General features: G+C 32.0%; 1 long non-coding RNA gene across 1 annotated transcript; it reads right to left on the bottom strand.

The window, feature by feature from the left end:
- Nucleotides 1-2,278: 2,278 nt before the first annotated feature.
- On the bottom strand, nucleotides 2,279-18,366 carry LOC143073108 (uncharacterized). Its single transcript, XR_012977398.1, has 9 exons — nucleotides 18,307-18,366; nucleotides 15,222-16,572; nucleotides 12,075-12,173; nucleotides 11,131-11,232; nucleotides 9,067-9,201; nucleotides 8,718-8,743; nucleotides 4,083-4,207; nucleotides 3,239-3,541; nucleotides 2,279-2,636 (listed from the first exon to the last, which is right to left on the bottom strand). It is a non-coding gene; the product is annotated as an uncharacterized LOC143073108 (long non-coding RNA).
- Between the last annotated feature and the right edge of the window lie 514 nt (nucleotides 18,367-18,880).

Genomic DNA, 18,880 nt, shown 5'->3' with positions numbered 1-18,880 from the left:
AAGGTGTCATTTTTCGAAATAACACAAATATATTTCAATAAATTAACATCCTGAAAACTTATATGAAACATGTTTAGCTTAATAGGGTGTACTCGACTTACTACATTCAGTATAAGGATGTTTAAATGTTGTTAAAACAAGAGGAAGGTTTGCTGTATGTATAAGTTTCAGAATTGTCCTCCGTTATACTTAAATTGTACAAACGCACAGATTTAATTGTAATACAAAAATGCATGTATTTACACACATTCGAGGCCGCACTGTAGCCTATAATTGATCACAGTTACTTCACTTTGTTTTGGGAGTAGAGCTATTTCTGTGACACCCAATTGTACAACACTTTGCGGGGGTTTATAATGATAATGAAGGCCGTCTTTCCGTTCGTTCGTTGGACAGTTATACTATGTTTGGCCGGTTTTGTAAGTGCATCTCCTCATTTACCACTTAATATACAATGGGGTTTCCAGCCATTTTTAAATGGAGAGAGGGTCCAATCCAGGAGAAAAGGGGATTCCAAATATATGTTCCCATACAAATGCATTGATAGTTAAAAAGGGTTTCAATCCGCCGGATCTCCTTTTTTTATCCGTCACTTATATGACTTAATTAATCTCTCCGGATTCCTTATCATAAATTATAATGACTGTATTGTGCACCGTCTATTTCGAATTTAAGTAAACATCTTTTATGGGGGTTCTTTGTATAAGATACGGACTATGCATTGCCACTTTCAACTTTAATTCTTCTGAATCATGACGAATTATGCAATGATCTACCAGTTCTGCAAAATCTCTTGACCGTAAAAAGATGAATAAAAGCAGCGAAACTCTGTCATTGAAACTCTGTCATTGGATTATCATGAAAAAGAAATATATCTTTCGTATACTTGAATGCATTACAGCATTTAGAATCATATTCAAAACAGTGTGGTCCTGGCCATTGATTGACGACCTAAATTATCCCATTGACTGGAACAGATTAGGTGAACGTTTGTCGGTATCAATCACTGCTCACTATGTACTTGTTAAAGACACTGAATCTGTGGGGTCACATAAGGTTCTCAACACCTAAATAAAGTAATTCGAAAAACTAATCCGGAATAATACGATGTGTTGATTTATATCAATAACATAAATCAAAACATAAAGGTTATTCCTGAATAATTTTTCGAATAATTTTATTATTAAAGGCGTTAAGAACCTATGGTGACCCCACAGTTTAAATTCTATAATAAGTAAGAAGTGAGCAATGGTCGTTACCGACAAACGTTCACTTAATCTGTCCCAGTCAATGGGATAATTTAGGTCGTCAATCAATGGCCAGGACCACACTGTTTTGAATATGATTCTATATTGATTTGAATTTAACATGTTCATTTCATTAACAATTTTCAAATAACAAAGTCAGTAGATATTTATAATGTGCCTCCTTTTCACCCCATCCCAAAGTTATTCTCAGGGTCGACTAATATCAACTTTTAATCTGAATGTTTCGGCGGACGATGTAAATAGTTTTTTAAAATGTTATAGTTAAATAGATAATTGCAACTATACACTATTACAAAGTCCACAATCAAATCAAGTATTGCTTTTTAGGCGTTTGATTTTAAACAAGACTGACGGAACAAAAATACAATTATTTTGCAGTCTACAAAAATCATCATATCTATATTTATATTGTCTGATGAACGATATTACACTGTAAAGTTCCCTTGACAGTTCATAATATCATATAAATACGTAGATACCTTCAAATTGCCTTTGTTTTTTTCTTCAAAATCACGACTGGTCATACAGTAAAAAAATTTGAAATCGCTACTAGAATACAGTCAGTTATGGACTGATCGTACAGTAATTTATTTTGGGATCCTCAAGGAAAACATATTTTTTATGGGAAATACGAATGTTCTACTTAAATACGAAACGAATATTGAAACAGTATATATTGAACTTTAAACTGATGCAAATATTTGCAATAAAAGGTTATTTGTTTTGTACTACGAGAGCAAAATTGTCCATCGATTTCACTTTTTTCTATCAAGTTGGTATGATGCACACGTATATTTTATATTCTAATGCATGTTTTTGTTAAAGTTACACATATTTATGATGCTTTACATACCTTGAAGATGTTCAAAGCACTTTATAAGTATAGGTGTAAACAAATGGTGAGAAAAGTCACCGTAGGCAAAACCGTCCTGTTAGCCAGTTGGTAATAATCGCTTCGAAAATCGCGACTTCCGGATAGCGTACAGAATAGTATCTACACTGTGATATAAATGTTGAAAAAATGCCGAATAGCAAAATGTTTTGACATTAAAATAAAATAGTAGTGCATTAAAACTTTCCATTTCAAGATTTTTTTACAAAACTTAATAGTAAAAATGTTTTTGACGTAAAGGGTGTTCCGAAAGGGAATTACATTGTATATATTTACAAAAGTGCAACGTAAACAGTGATTTAAATTCTGGATAAATAAACGTTTGTTTTATACAACATACATTTAAAGATAAAAGACAAAATTAATGTTATTGTATTTTTTATGAGCGTTTTAATTGCACGAGAGGTCGTCAGTTCCACTAAAGTATTCACTTTTACTGCGATCAGCTGATCCTCCATGGCTCACCTATCTATGACCTGGTGGAGAAAGAAGTAAAGAAGTCACAAACAACGAAATAAAGAAAGGTTAAACAGTTTTGAATCTTTTGCAATACAACGATTTGTAGCGTTTTCCCCCCGAAGTACAACGAAATAAATATCATGTTTTACCGTTCAATTATCATAACGACGTTCCAATATTCATATTTTATTTAATTGCATTTCTGTTTGCACGGATGTTGTTTTTGGTCAAGATTTAAAGAAATTTGTAGTCTGACGAAAATAACGTTTATTACTTGATAGTCTACCAACTTATTTATAATACTGATTATTTATGTAAAAATGAGTCAGAAGATACAACAAGCATAAAATTCTTATAATAAAATGTGAATGTAACAACTGTGAAGTTACGAGTTTCCAATGCACTGTTTTAACATAGTCGCATAGAAATGTTTATACGGAGATAAAACTTTTGAAATGCCTCGGCAATCAAAATTATGAAATCGTATGAATAACTATGTAGTATTATCATTTACATTATGAATAAAACATTTTTTTTCTTTTTTCGAAGGAGTAAAACTATCAAGAATTTCTTTTCGTAAATCCATTATTATTACATAACAGAAACTATATATACGAACCTGTTATTAAAAGTATATTCCTACATGTAGTCGTATCAGATAGTCGTGCCTTTATCAAATAGCGACGCCACTCACTCAAACGGGGCCTACCGTCAAAGTTAAATATGTAGTCATACATATTCAACGATTCTTCATGAATAACCATTCGACCGCAAAAAACTTCAATATGAAGTTTAGCTTTCGGAAATGTATGTTTTAAGTTCTTGCATATGAAGAGATCGGATACTTTTATAGGATACTCCATAATTGAACCATCGAAGTACAATGTAAAGTTCAGCGGGCAAAGTTCAAACGGATCTCGTGCTGAAATAAGAATTAAAAAATGTACAAATGACCTATTTTTGAAGCGACATCTTTTTAAGAAAATATTTAATAAAGAAATAATAAAGAATTATATGAATATATAAAAAAAATACAGGCGAACACTAGTCATCCTCAATTATACCACTCACAATCAATATATATCTTCGATAAAATAGATAACAAATGGAAAGGTTCTTATATGGAGCATCAGAAACTCTTTGTGCACACTACAATAAGTGACTCATATTTATTCTGTCAAACTGGTTTATAACCTCATCCTATCATACTGCCAAGCTTTTAACAAGAGTCCCAGGCTTATTCATAAATCCCTCTCATTTGTTTATCGTTTAAAAAAATTAAGTATTATTAGGTAAGTTTAGTAATACATCATGGGAATTATCTGTTTATGGTTTCACCATTGTGAATGTAGAGTTGTCAATTATTTATGAATATGTTACGATATGCTAATCTTTAATCTCGGAAATGTTTTTTGATAAACATTTCTATGGTACATCTTTTATCTTAATGTGAAATTCCTCACCATTACTCAGCTGCTTCATGGTATCCATTTTCTGCTGCCGGAGTGATAACTTGTTTTTAATGTCTGTCGGCATATGTTGTATCGAGTTTATTACTCCTTTTACGTTTTCTTGAATCTTCGACCAACTGATAAAGGTTTAAAGGAAGAGTTAGAGAAACAGCCGTTCACTGATCAGTTGTAAATGTACAATATCATAATCTTACAAGAAGAGCGTGGAACATAACGTGTGCGATGAAACGTTTTAATAATGCAAATACTACAAATACAAGTGGGCGTGGCCGGGTACTTGTAAATCCCAACAACAAAAAGACACTAGGTACAGCTGAGAGTACACGCAGTTACTTTACAACCATTTCAAACAAATTATAAAACAAATCATGCATCTAATGTATGTAACAATGTATTAGATTTTAGCGAGAGAAATTTATGTATTACTGAAAAATTATTACACCAGGGTTTTCGATATCACAAACTGGTCAAAACATTTACTAAATTTTATCACCGGTATAAGGAAATAATTCGTAAATATAACTCAACATGAAGACATCTTATACGTTCAGGTATTTCACATCCAAAATTTTATGGAAATATTCTTTATAAAGCACAAAAATGTCAGTATTCTCCTCAGAAACTAACAAAACCTTTAAATAGACTTATTAAAAGGGGATATAGTTACGATACTGTTGTCAGGTCATTAAAGATTGCATATTTTGGCTTTAACATTGATTCACTGATAGGGTCTTTGCATCGGAACTAAACACATTTATTTCTAAAAAAACAGTTGTTGGCATGACACGGGTTATGTTCTTCTCATATATTTTATGATAGTATGATACTAAACCCCTAACGGGAGGGATTGTACCTGATATTCATATGATGAAGACATAATCTTTCAATCAGTTTAATTGAGGTCTGGAGCTGGCATGTCAGTTAACTGCTAGTAGTCTGTTGTTATTTATGTATTATTGTCATTTTATTTATTTATTTTCTTTTGTTACATCTTTTGACATCAGACTCGGACTTCTCTTGAACTGAATTTTAATGTGCGTATTGTTATTCTTTTACTTTTCTACATTGGCTAGAGGTATAGGGGGAGGGTTGAGATCTCATAAACATGTTTAACCCCGCCGCAATTTTGCGCCTGTCCCAAGTCAGGAGCCTCTGGCCTTTGTTAGTCTTGTATGATTTTAAATTTTAGTTTCTTGTGTATAATTCGGAGTTTAGTATGACGTCCATTATCACTGTACTATTATGCATATTTTAGGGACCAGCTGAAGGACACCTACGGGTGCGGGAATTCTCGCTTCATTGAAGACCCATTGGTTGCCTTCGGCTGTTGTTTGCTCTATGGTCGGGTGGTTGTCGCTTTGACATATTCACCATTTCCTTTCTCAATTTTATCTAAGACTAAATTATCAATCCCTACACATCCAACATCCAATGGATTTAGTTTTAAGACGTCATAAACAGTCAGAGAATAGCATGACCTTGTGCTATGCCAAGATACAGGTATCGACGATTGTAGATCCATGAATGTGTATATGTATATAACATGCTAGTAATATTTAGTTTGCATTTAATTAACTGATAACAAAATCAATATTTATTCCAATGAAAACAATATCCAATAAACTTATTATAGTGTTGAATTGGTAACCTTTAAGAATAAGTTTATTCAAAGGAGCGATAAGTTTACCAGGATCATTTCTAAACTTCAACAACATTTCCGTAAAAATGAGGATGTGTTATCCTGTTTGAAATAATTTTTCTACAGGTACGACCAAAACTTTAAAACCAAATCTTTATATCTATGGATAAAGGAGTAGGTTCAGTAAGACCCCTTTTTGGTCCCAAAATAAAGCAGTTTTAGAAAATTGTGAAAATGTAATCTTTAAGCTATATTTTGGAAAGCAAAATGCTTCTGCTACATAAATATGAGCTGTTTTTGACAATACAATGCACAAATATCGCGTTCTAGCATCATTAAGTCGTGCTAAATTACTGAAATCTTCAAAATTGTAACATTTTGGTTAATTTTTAGACGGTTTCCGTCTAAAATGAAAGTGGTCGCATTCGTGTTCATTCATAATATTGAAATGTAAGTTGTATTTGATGATAATACACAACATATATAAAGGTTGAGGATGAACACGGATGCGGCCGCTTTCATTTTTGACAAAAACCATCTAAAAAGTGACGTATTTTGGCATATTTCATAGATTTTTCATATTTACGCTTGAATCAGAGCGTTTTTAAGGACTAAATCAGTTAAAATCTTTCACATTAACTAATCTAATCAATTGAAATAGACACTTAAGTGTTTAAAAAGTGGCCAAAAACTCGTTAGATAAACCTGAAATTTGAGGCCAAAATCGGTCCTTACCGGACCTAGTCCTTTAGTAAAGGTTTTAAGTAATTTATGGTAACGAAATCCATGACTTAATAATTTACCAGTTATACATAGATTACGTTCGTTAAAATCAAAAAGCCACACCAGACACGGACATCGCGAACGATCTGTGAAATATAAACACCGTAAGATGGTACCAAAGGAACATCATCATCTTAAAATGGGAAAATTAACAATAGGGAACGAAAAATTGCCTTTTTCAACTGATTAAAGTTCGTTCTTATGTTGTACTGTTACAAAACTATTTCAGGTTAGGGGAGGTTTGGAATCCCGTTAACTTGTTTACCCCGCCACATTCTCTATGCATGTGCCTGTCCCAAGTCAGGAGCCTTTAATTCAGTGGTTTTCATTTGTTTATTTGTTACATATTTGTTTTTCGTTCATTTTTTGTACATAAATAAGGTTTTTGTTTTTCTCGTTTGAATTGTTTTACAGTATCATTTCGGGGCCTTTTATAGCTGACGATGCGGTATGGGTTCATTGTTGAAGGCCGTACGGTAACATATAGCTGTTAACTCATGTGTCTTTTTTGGTCACTTGTTGATAGTTGTTTCAATGGCCATCATACCACATCTTTTTTTATATATAATAGGTTAAAACACAGAATGACATCGATACTACATTGTGCAAACTTTCGTAAATGTATAAATAGCACCATCTTACTGTGTTATATTGCACAACTCGTTCTTTACGCTTGTGTTTTGTCGTTTCAGATTTCAATGAACGTATTCTATATATGACTCGAAAATTATGAAGCCAGGAAATACGTTACAAAATTTACTTATACTTTTTCTAATCTCTTCTATAGATATAACAATTTTATTTTGAAGTTTGGTTATACTGTAGACAACTTATTTCAAATGGGATAGCACATCATCATTTTAACGTAGATGTTGTTGACCGAGTCCGAAAATTTAGATGTTATCCGGGTAAACTTATCGATCGTTTAAATAAACGTAATATTCTAAAAGGTTACCATTTTCACACTGTAATTAGGTCTTTGCATATTGGTGATTGGTATTAATACTGATTTTAAAATCAAACTAAATATTTGCTCACTCATGGCTCTAAAATGCTTTGTATCGATCTGATAAGTTGAATGCCGTACAACGACCACAAGTTGTTAATTTCTGTATCACTTGGTATATTGTGAAGAGTTGCTTTATTGGCAAAATATATCACATCTTCTTATTTGTATATCGTAATCTAATCTTTGTTTTTTTATTGAAAGTGATAACTTTAGAAATCTAACTATCAATAATAGCACAATGAATTTAAAAAAAAAACATCATTATGAAATTAACATCATTTACGTATATGTCTTATTATTCAATTTAAATCGTTCGATAAGATTAAAACCATAAAAAATAGTACGATCAAGAAGGTAAATGTAAACCTAAAATATATGTTAAATTACTTTATCTTATTCAAATATTGATATTTCTTTAATATGCAAATTCAATCAACATAATATTCCTTGTCTATGTCTTTCTACCAGTTTTTATTCAGTAACTTAAAATCAAATACTCTTTGTTTATCCACATTTCCCGTTTCGATACATTTTGAAGCTACTCTTACTTTTTCAAATGGACACACTTTTCGACTAGACTACAAGAACACGAGCATGACATCTAAGATTTGTTTGCATTTCTGTATTTACCATTATAAAGAAATGTCCAAACTTATACATTTTAAATCAAATAATGTAAAAGTACATGACTATGTCAAGAATTACAAAACCAGATTTAATCACCACTTTCTCCATAATAAAATGCCTGTAACAAGTCAAGAACATACATTTGTTATTAATTTGTTTGGTGTGTTTGAGCTTTTTATTTGATCATTTGCTTATGAACCCTCCCATCAGAATTTTCGTAGGGGATCCGTATTTGTGTTATTTCACTCTTTTCGTGTATGAGAAACGGAGCCTAAAGCGAATAGCAAAGTTCACCACCATCAACTATACTTGAGGGATTTTGAACCCTAGTTTCTAAATAACTTTTTCAAAATTGACCATTCAATGGTGAATCAAGACATTTATATTGTTAATAATATCAGTACGAACTACTAGTAGTCCACCATCTACTTTGAAAATGATATTTTTAAACCTATGGAGCATATTTTTGCATTTACTATTCCACAATCCGCCATTTCTTCGGTATGTTATTTTGCACAACGTCTTTCAATACATTTATGTTAAATAAATGCTTATGTTAGGTACTTACTCTTTCTGAATAGAGTTCTCGATTATCTATGTAAGAAACAAAAAGGAAATATTTGTACGTACTATGTAAATTTGTATCACACTGAGATATGAATAAAATATACATCCATGAGACACAACATTGATAAGTTGGTTAAGAAAGGATTATTTTCCAAAATATGTCATGAAATATAAATGTGTTTTTTTATTATTATTAACTTGAACTTTATAGAATATTAAGCCAAAGTGATATGTGTATAAAACATTTGAAAGAATCAATAAAATACCCATAGAACAAACCAAAAAAAGAAATCTTGAGTTTGAACAATACTAACAAAAACGTATATTTGTTTTAAATATTTTATATTTACATTCAAATTCATCCCAAACGGATCATTTTTCGCTAGAACACTTAAATGATAACTCATCAGTTTGGCTTCTTCCTCAAGAACGGTGCCACATTCTTGTTCTGTCATTCTAGTCTGCATTTTGTATTTTTCCAGACACTTAAATGCACAAAACATTAAAAATTGTACTTCGGAAATATAATTTCAACATTATTCGATTATTTTATTTTGTAGTAATGATGGTTGTCAGTGATAAACATTTGCATAAAATAATTACTGACCGTTATTCAAAATATAAACCAAAACCAGGGATGTATCAAACTCATTAGTTGCAGAAGGACTAACAACACCATCATAACAGACAAAGTAAAAAATGAGAAAGTGTAGACCACTAAACACTTAAAAACTAAAATTGAGCAAATAGAAACTCAGAATAAAAATAGTTGAACTAACATTATCTAGAAGTATCAACACTACCTGATACTTCAGTTTCACGCGTCGTCTTACTTCGGCTTTATCCATAGATTCTATATATTCGACAGCAACAGTATATAATGCTATTAAATAGTCATAAATCAATTAAGCGAAAGCAACATCCGGGTTACAAACTTAAACCGAGGGAAACACATTAACTGTAAGAGGAAAATAACGAAACAACAGAAACATAGAAATTTCATAGAATATTTCGATATGAAAACTATAAACCACTTTACTTTTTGTGGATATTGTTGATTAACCGCAAAATAATAATGATTTTATTAGGGATATAATTGTTGCTGGATTGCAATTACTACTTTTCGTAGTTTATGTAACAAAATAAAGACGATGTTTCTGGTAATCATGATCAATTCGTAATGAAAATATAATTTGATAACAGGTCGTCAAATAATTAAATTATTCAAATTCTGTCTCCTATGTAATACTTTGTTCAACTAATTTATAAAGGAAGATGTGGTATGATTTCCAATGAGACAACTCTCCAGAAGAGACCAAAATGACACAGAAATAAACAACTATAGGTCATCGTACGGACTTCAACAATGAGCAAACCCCATACCGCATAGTCAGTTATAAAAGGCCCTGAAATGACAATGTAAAACAATTCAAACGAGAAAACTAACAGCCTAATTTATGTACAGAAAATGAACGAAAAACAATGATGTAACATATAAACAAACGACAACCACTGCATAACAGGCTCCTGACTTGGTACAGGCACATACATAGAGAATGTGGCGGGGTTAAACATGTAAGCGGGATCGCAACCCTCTCCCTAACCTGGGATAGTTGCGTAACAGTGCAACATCAGAATGAACTATACAAATACAAATATCTTGAAAAAGGCTTAACTCATCAGATGGACAAAAATGTAAATACAACATATACAAGTGAACGTGGACAGGTATTTGTACATCTCACCAATTAAAAGACACTAAGTACAGATCTGAGAGAAATCGCTGGTACTGACAGCCAGTTAAAGCCACTAACACCTCATAAAAAAATCATGCATCTAAGACTAAATTTGTTGGATTCTTTCTACTGGCCCGATGTTGTTATTTATTCTGTTTGTAAATTATATTGTTTCTGTTGTTTCTTTATAGTTTACAAATAATAAATTGATATTTTTGTTATTATCATAAGATTGATTTATGGTTTCTCGATGAAACTAGTTTATGTTTTTAAGTATTTTTTTTACTATATGTGTAACCTACTGAAATTAACATTGTCCTGGTAAAGGTTTCTCTCCAAGGGTATAACCAGACCCTTAGTCAGCACTTCTGTGTTGACATGATTTATCTTGATATGGTCATAATTATCATAAAACGAAAGGAGTTTCTTCCAGGACAAAATATTTAGCAATATTTGACAAAACTATTCGAAATTTTCGGTCATCAATGCTCTTCAGCATCGTACTATTTTTTTCGCTGTTAGATTTTTTTTTATTCTAGCGTCACTAAAGTCTTTTTAAGCAGAAACGCAATTGTAATCCTGGTATCTATGATGAATCTAGTTGGGAATTTTATGTCGAATCCACTTTAATTTGTTGATTGCTCGTTTTGATAATGTAGAATGTACACATTAATTTACCTCATCAATACTTTCCATCAAAATGCGTTCTTCATCATATAACAAATGATGAAACGATATAAATTCTTGTCGAATCAAATCTTTTTGGATCAATGTTTGAAACTACAAAATAAGGATTAATATATATATATATATAATTTGAGCATGAAGTGTATATTTGATATGAAAAATATGTGACAATATGAAACGACGACGCACCCCAACATATACATGATAAGTGAATAAAGTATCTTTTTAATTGTTCACAAATGTTTTAAAAACCAGCATATCCCAACGCTTTCTTTGTCTCATAGTTTTATCATGGGTGTATTTTTGGTCAATATAACCCATAGACTTATTGGTGTTTGGTCCTTTCCGCTACGCAATCGGTATTTAGGAGTAAAGGCAAAGACTGATAGAGATTCGGATTCAGAAATATTTTCTCAGATAGGGTGACATGTCTTCCAGTGAACTATTAAATTGATAACTAGCACTTTTAAATGTCTATGTCAGTAGAAAAAAACAGGATTGATATCCATATCACATTATTCTTATTTTGATGTGCATGATTTTCTTTGGACATTGCATAAAATAAACATTGTTGCGTGCACTAAAAATCGATAATACAAATTCACATTTTAAATGTCTGCTATTTTTCTTAAATTACATTTACAAATATTGGTTCAGTAGTGAAAACTGTATTAAGCCCGTTACTTCATTTCTGTTCATAAACTACTGATCAAGTACCAATTCTATGCATGTTTTTCACAATCGACATCAACAAATTGCGATAAAGTAGTTTTATCGTTAAGTTTAATGAAACGTTTTCTTTAACTTGTACAATTATATTAAAAAAAAATTCAACGACTTTGAATTTTAAAGAAATTTTCAACAGATATTGGTAATTTTGAGACACAATCCATCGATAAAAACCTACTGCTTTATATTTGGCCATTCATACTTACTTCGGTTTGCTGTTCATTTAGTTGTAAGACTCTCATTGCTTGATCAATTGTCCTCAAACATATGCTACTTTTCATCTGAGTTCTGTGTCCTTGGTCTTTCTATATACATATACGAAGTAGAATGATTTTGTTTTAAAAAAATTAAAATTTGGAGGGAATATATCAATATTTTCAATGAAGACAAACACAAATTTACAGGTGCACACATTGTCTAGGCTTATACCTCCGATCATTATGTGATTTTGTACATACAGTATTTATACAATCCACCATTTTGTTATTGTACTATGGTTATTTTTTGTATTACTGTCTTTCAATTTTGCTTATGTGGTTTGTCTAAAGAGTGTCAACGTGCGTTTGTTTTTCTTTGTTTACATAGTTGTTAATTTTTGTAGTGATTCAGATTACAATACAATGTTGATTACTGTACTGAAATGTATGACAATTTTACCTTAAATAAAGATATATATATACAAAAAATTAGCAAAAGTAAATTGACAGATCTAACATTGTTGGGTTGATGTTTAGACGAGTTGTATATATACATCTAGCGGGACGGCAGGCGATTTGGTGTCACGATATCTCAGTAGCATGGGTTCGAATCCCGCGAGGGAAGAACAAAAAATTTGCGAAAGCAAATTTACAGATCTAACATTGTCGGGTTGATGTTTAGACGAGTTGTATATATGTTAGACTCAGATCTACGTCCGGCCTCTAATCGACGTCCGTTCCTCAAATCGACGTCCGTTTCACAAATCGACGTCCAAATCTGACGTCACATTCTCAAATCGACGTCCAATATGTTGATACTCTAATCGACGTCCAATATTTTGATACTCTAATCTACGTCCAATGTGACGGCAATACTTGCCAAAACTACACCCGATTGATTGCTGTCGTCTTAAATCAATGTCCAATATCAATAAATAATAAATTATTGGTCACAGATAAGGCTTCTAGTTTATTCGTTTGAATTGTTTTACACTGTCATTTCGGGGCCTTTTGTAGCTGACTATGCGGTATGGGTTTTGCGCATTGTTGAAGGCCGTATGGTGACCTATAGTTGTAGAGAGTTGTCTCATTGGCAGTCATACCACATCTTCTTTTTTTATATCAATTGTTTACACTTATACATGTACATAATTTATTTTTCAATCCGAAATAGGTATCATGCATATTAAAGTTTTTCTTGATATAAAGTTAATCCAATTGATCCACATCAAGGAGCGTGTGTCATTCCTATTCATAATAATTAGGCAATTAGTCATGCAACCCAACGACTAAGAAAACCAAACGACATGTAGGAGCTTTATTCAGTCTTCATCAATAGACAAAATAAAGAAGCACAGCCAAGTGTTTTGAGAGTATTATAATTCGGGTTTGTATTTTAACAAATTTCTGAGTTTTACACCTGGAGTGAAACGTAAAATTTACACAAGATAATTAGCATTATGTTTTTATGTTATGCTTTTACATCACTGTTCTAGGTTAAGTGCTCACACACATGTGTAACCCCTGACAAATTCTGTATGGGCCTGCAGTACATTGGTGTCCCTGGTTTATGTCTGTCATATTTGTTTTTCGGAATTGTTTTTAATAAATAAGACCGTTAATTTTCTTATTTGAATTGTTTACATTATTTATGTCGTGGCCTTTTATAGCCTTTGCGGTATGGGTTTTTATCATTTCGACAGCCGTATGGTTTATAATTGCTCACATTTTTTTTAACTCTGGTGTATAGTTGTCCCTTTGAAATCATACCAATCTTTGAAAAATTGAAATCACAACCTGTTTACATACTTAGTCTAGTATAATAATTTAAAAAGAACCACACATTTCTTATTTATTCCGTATTTTACTTATAACTGGACTTAGTTTTTCTGCTAGATCTTATTTGTCTCACTCTCACATACTATGATATGTTTAAAGGTTTAAATGTTTCAGCTGCTTTCGGTTCAGTTTAGTTTTGTATTCTGTGTCCAAAACGGACGTTGATTATAGAAGCTTAAAATCGGACGTCGATTAGAAAATGCCAAAAAAATGGACGTCGATTAGACAGGCATAAAATTAGCTGTCGATTTGGAATGTTATTTTATTGTGAAGTCACATTTGGACGTCGATTTGAGGAACGGACGTCGATTAGAGTCAAGGTCGAAAACTTTGGTTTCAGTTGACAACCCCGTGTCCTGTGGTGAAGATCGTGTCCGCTCCATATCTAGATAACCGTTATGATTTTATACTTAATACTTAACATGTTTATTAACCAACACCAGAGGGTGTATTACTTTCTACAATATACACGTGTATTTACAGTTTATCAAACTCTTTCAAAGTCTAGATTTTTTTAGATTTAATTTTACCCGTTTAAACGACTGTCAAAATCTGCACTCAGTACCAACAGATGATCCATTGAATAAGAACATGCACAGTGGATTGGTTGTATCTCTTTTCATAAAAGTTTTAGAGCAATTTAAGCTGGGTAAAGGGTTGTAAAATTCTCAATATAACTGACACGCATTTTGTATGCATACCAAGAATAAAAATAATTCAAAAATCAATTGTCAAATTAAGTGAAGGAAGTCTGACAGTAGTTTTAGAGATTTATATAAATTAAACATTTTCCCTTGATAACCGATTGACATACTATGTTGAATAATTCAGGTATGTATTATTGTATGAAGTAAAAATGTTCGATTTTTTTTTTATTTTGCTCTTCAAATTTGTATTTGTGTCGGACTTTTTATTGGTTAATAGTATTATTACTACAACTTGGTCGAAGTATCTGCTGGGGGACTGTGTAATCCTCGAGGATACCACCAACTTAGTAGCCTGTACTTTGGTTAAGGCATGAAAAAAGGATATATATTTTTTTATTTAAAATTGTAAAAACATTTTTTTAAAATAAGGAAGGCATCTCCCTCATGCAAAGTTCTGATTCCTTTCCGGATTTGTTCTTTTATTTTGTTCTTTTTGATTCATCTTTTTAATAAGCTTTTTCCAATATCTGTCTAGTTTTTAAATATCGATTATCACTGACGAGACATTGCGCATCTGGTGCAGACAAAAGGGTACCAATAATGTAATTATCATAATCTGACTTATTTCAATTTCACCAATCGATTTTTGTTTTTCTTTTGTTTTACTTACTTTTTTGTTCAGCACATACTCGTCAACTGTCTGTACAGAGTGGTTGATGCATGTTCTGCTATACACGACGTTAACGCATTTTTCACATTTCAGAATACCACAAGTATGACACCAGTACTTCACAACATCGCCATGCGGTGTGCAGTAAACAACACTATTTACCACACGAAGACTAGGCGCATGTTGTTGACTTTCAAATTTGTTGATAGTCTTTCGATTACAGCGTCTTTTCCTATTCTTGATTGAATTCAAAGTAGAAATGCACTTTGGTCGACAGAGCGAAAAGTCTTTCACACTTTTTTCGTCTTTCTCCTCCCATTTACTCATTTTGCTGCGAGGTGGACTAGAATTGACGAAAAATGAAAATAATTCCATATTTTGGACAACATGCGCTGACATTGATACCGGTAAACTACGACTTGCATCATTAATACTCCATGTATTCGTCAATGGTTGTGTCGTCTCATTATTATTTTTTACGGAATCACTGTCTTTCTTGTTACTTTGTCCAATAATGTCCGGGTGGTCTGTGTTGCAGTTTTCATCATTGTGCTTTGACTGTATGGAGGTAGTATCAATTTTAGAACTTATCTGTTTTCTATAGAACGGTTTTATCTTTTTCCTTCCGGCTTGTGATTCACAAGCAAAACTAAATCCTCCCCTTAACGGTGATATGCTTGTCGCAATATCTACTGTTTTTTCTTGCCAGGGTTTATCAGGTGTCGTATTCAATACATTTTCGTTTCTAATGTGAACACCTATAGCAAGAGATGTGCACTGTTCTTTATCTGATGCAGTGTTGCTCAATTCGTCGAGGCTATTTTCTTCTAAAGAGATGATACTACTTCCTTTGCAATCATCCTCATTTGTCGATCTGACGCGGTCGTTTATTTCTATGGCTGCCTCATGAGACTTCAGATCTTTACCTGTTTCCTCGTCATTCACAATAGGTTTTCTCATGTCAGCGCTGGTCTGTTCTTCACCATCCGTAGCATTTATAGCAATTTTCATGTCACTACTGGTCTGGTCTTTATTTCTTGTTACATTCATGTTTTTTCTAATATCTGCACTGGCCGGTTCTCCATCATTCGCGACAGTTATAATTTGTGACATGTGAGCACCTATCTGATCTTCAGAGGTGTTATCTTCAGAGTTTTCATCCTTCAGAGATTGATTCAAAATGTCTATTTCGTTTTCTTTGCCATCAATCTTGCTTATTTCGGAATTTTCCATATCCTAATTATTACTATTATACTGTGTGACAAAAAATATGTACTTTTAGAAAATGTATCACAGTTCCTCTGTTAGATATTGTTGTATGACAGTGACTTTTCTGTAATGTTTTCAGAATCTGAAAATTATTTAGTACCACTTCTTTCAAATTTGAATAAGAAATAATTAATAATCAGCCGATCTATCTTTAAAAAGTCCACAGTTTTTTTAATAAATTTAGAAATGTCCTGTTTTCGGTGAAAAAAAATTGACATGCACACGCTAAACCTTCAGGAGCATCTGCTACCAACCGAAATTTTGGTGGGGTCAGTATTTAGTCTTCTTTGTTGAGTTTAGTGTACTTTTTTGTGTGTTGGAATTTTTCTTTTTTAACCACGGCGTATACGTAGTCAGTTTATTTTCGACTTGAGTTTGCATGTCCCTTTGATATCTTTTACCCTTCTTTTACGGCGGTCAATAAATATGGGTTGACATGTTAAATGAATAATAAAATACCACGTAATGTGTTATACAAATTTAATGAAGCAACTGGGTGCAAGTCGTGGTATAAAGCAAACGATTATATCAAGACACATGCTATTTCCTTGTGGCTGCCAAAACAATGGATTAATGAGGATATGTTGGATATATCTTTTAAACTATTACATGACATCTAACAAACCTATAAAAATCCAGTTGTACGAGGTCGCAATTAATCTATTTAAATTTATGTTTATATCGGATTATGTGAAAGTCGGCAGTATTCGGAGGTCATCTTGTTAGTAAATAATTAGATGGCATCTAGACTAAGTTACAAACGAAACTCTGATATATCTTATCGAGTACATACTTTTTTTTTCTTTACTGTTTTAGTATGTTAACAATCAAGTAACAGAAATTTGAGTTAAATAGATGAACATATTGAATTTGAAAGCTTGTATCCTTTTTGAAAAAAAAGATTCGAACAAAATTATACACAAACATAATTGCTAGATGATGTATTTCATTGATGATAATGTTATGATTTAACAGTTAAATGAAAATGATTTGGATTTAATAAAATGATGTTTACCAGAAAAATAATCCGGATTGATGGTATGAACAAACTAGAACTATTAACTGGCATGCTGTATTAGTGAATAACATTGATAAAAGCAGAACTGCAATTTCTTGTTGAATAAAACAGAAAATATCCACATACCATAGATATCATAGCCATCATATCTATGCACATACCGAATAAAATCTAAATGATGAAGACCCTGACAACGGAATGTATAATGAACGCTAGTATGTCTCCTCTGCAGGCTCAACGAAAAGAGATTAATACGTTTTGTAGACTTAGTCATGCTAATAACATCATTTTGATCTATTGCTAACTACTGATGTTTTAATCCAATAATCAAACTTACCTAGAGTCATTGAAACATACTTAACTGTCGTACAAATAATGAGATGCGTGATAAAATTAACACAAAGAAACACCTTGTCCTAACCTTGTATGCATATTTTATAAATCTTTAAATGCGTGACGCGTATATTTAGTTCATACACATACATGTACCTTTACCAGAACGAATTGTATATATATCGACCGAGACCAGTAAAAAAATAAATTGCGTATATATATATTTGATTCACTTTATTTTATCATTGCATATAGCACTGTCCATTCAATTTGATAGATTTGAAAATTGTATTTTATTTCCTGTATTCTAATTTGTCAAATCCCCTTTGTGATTTTTCTTCATGATCAATGTTCTTTTTTTGTATGAATTCTTCATGTTTTGGTATCTTCAAACTTTGAATAATATTCTGTTTCATAATAGAACGTGTGCGTGTCAATTTCAATAATATATGACAAAGGGCTTACCTGAAAAAATGCCTATTCACACATAGACTGTATATTCAAGACTACATGTACTACATATACTAGCAGGAGAAAGTGAAAGTAGATATCAGCACATTTTGTTTACATATATAATATGAATGTTAGCAACGGTAGTTTCGAATATTTAAATAGTCAAATAAATATGGATAAAATGAAAAGCTATCTGAATTTCACCTTCACAACACAACGAAAATTAAATGGATACATGCAACAAGTAGGAGCTTTTCTAGAAAGCTGAGTTAAACTGTCTCATAGCTGCATGATAAAATTTGAAAATGTTTTCATTGTAGTTTAATCCATGCAGATTTTTGTTAAATGTATATTGAATAATAAAAAAAATGACAAATACAGAATGCTATTTCGAAGTCTCACAAACAAACTCCCCATATTAAATCATAAAAACTTAAGGACCCCCCCCCCCCCTTAATTCGTTCAATTTATCTTGCAGAAATTACAGGGTTAAGAACACCGATATACTACCGTTGCCTTAATTTAAGGGCATGGGATTTTAACCATTTAAATGATCATTGTAACTTCTCGTATCATTTATCTTATT

Source organism: Mytilus galloprovincialis, chromosome 4, assembly GCF_965363235.1.
Source record: "Mytilus galloprovincialis chromosome 4, xbMytGall1.hap1.1, whole genome shotgun sequence".
In the NCBI taxonomy this organism is placed as follows: Eukaryota; Metazoa; Mollusca; class Bivalvia; order Mytilida; family Mytilidae; genus Mytilus; species Mytilus galloprovincialis.
This window is presented reverse-complemented; position numbering and strand designations above follow the sequence as displayed.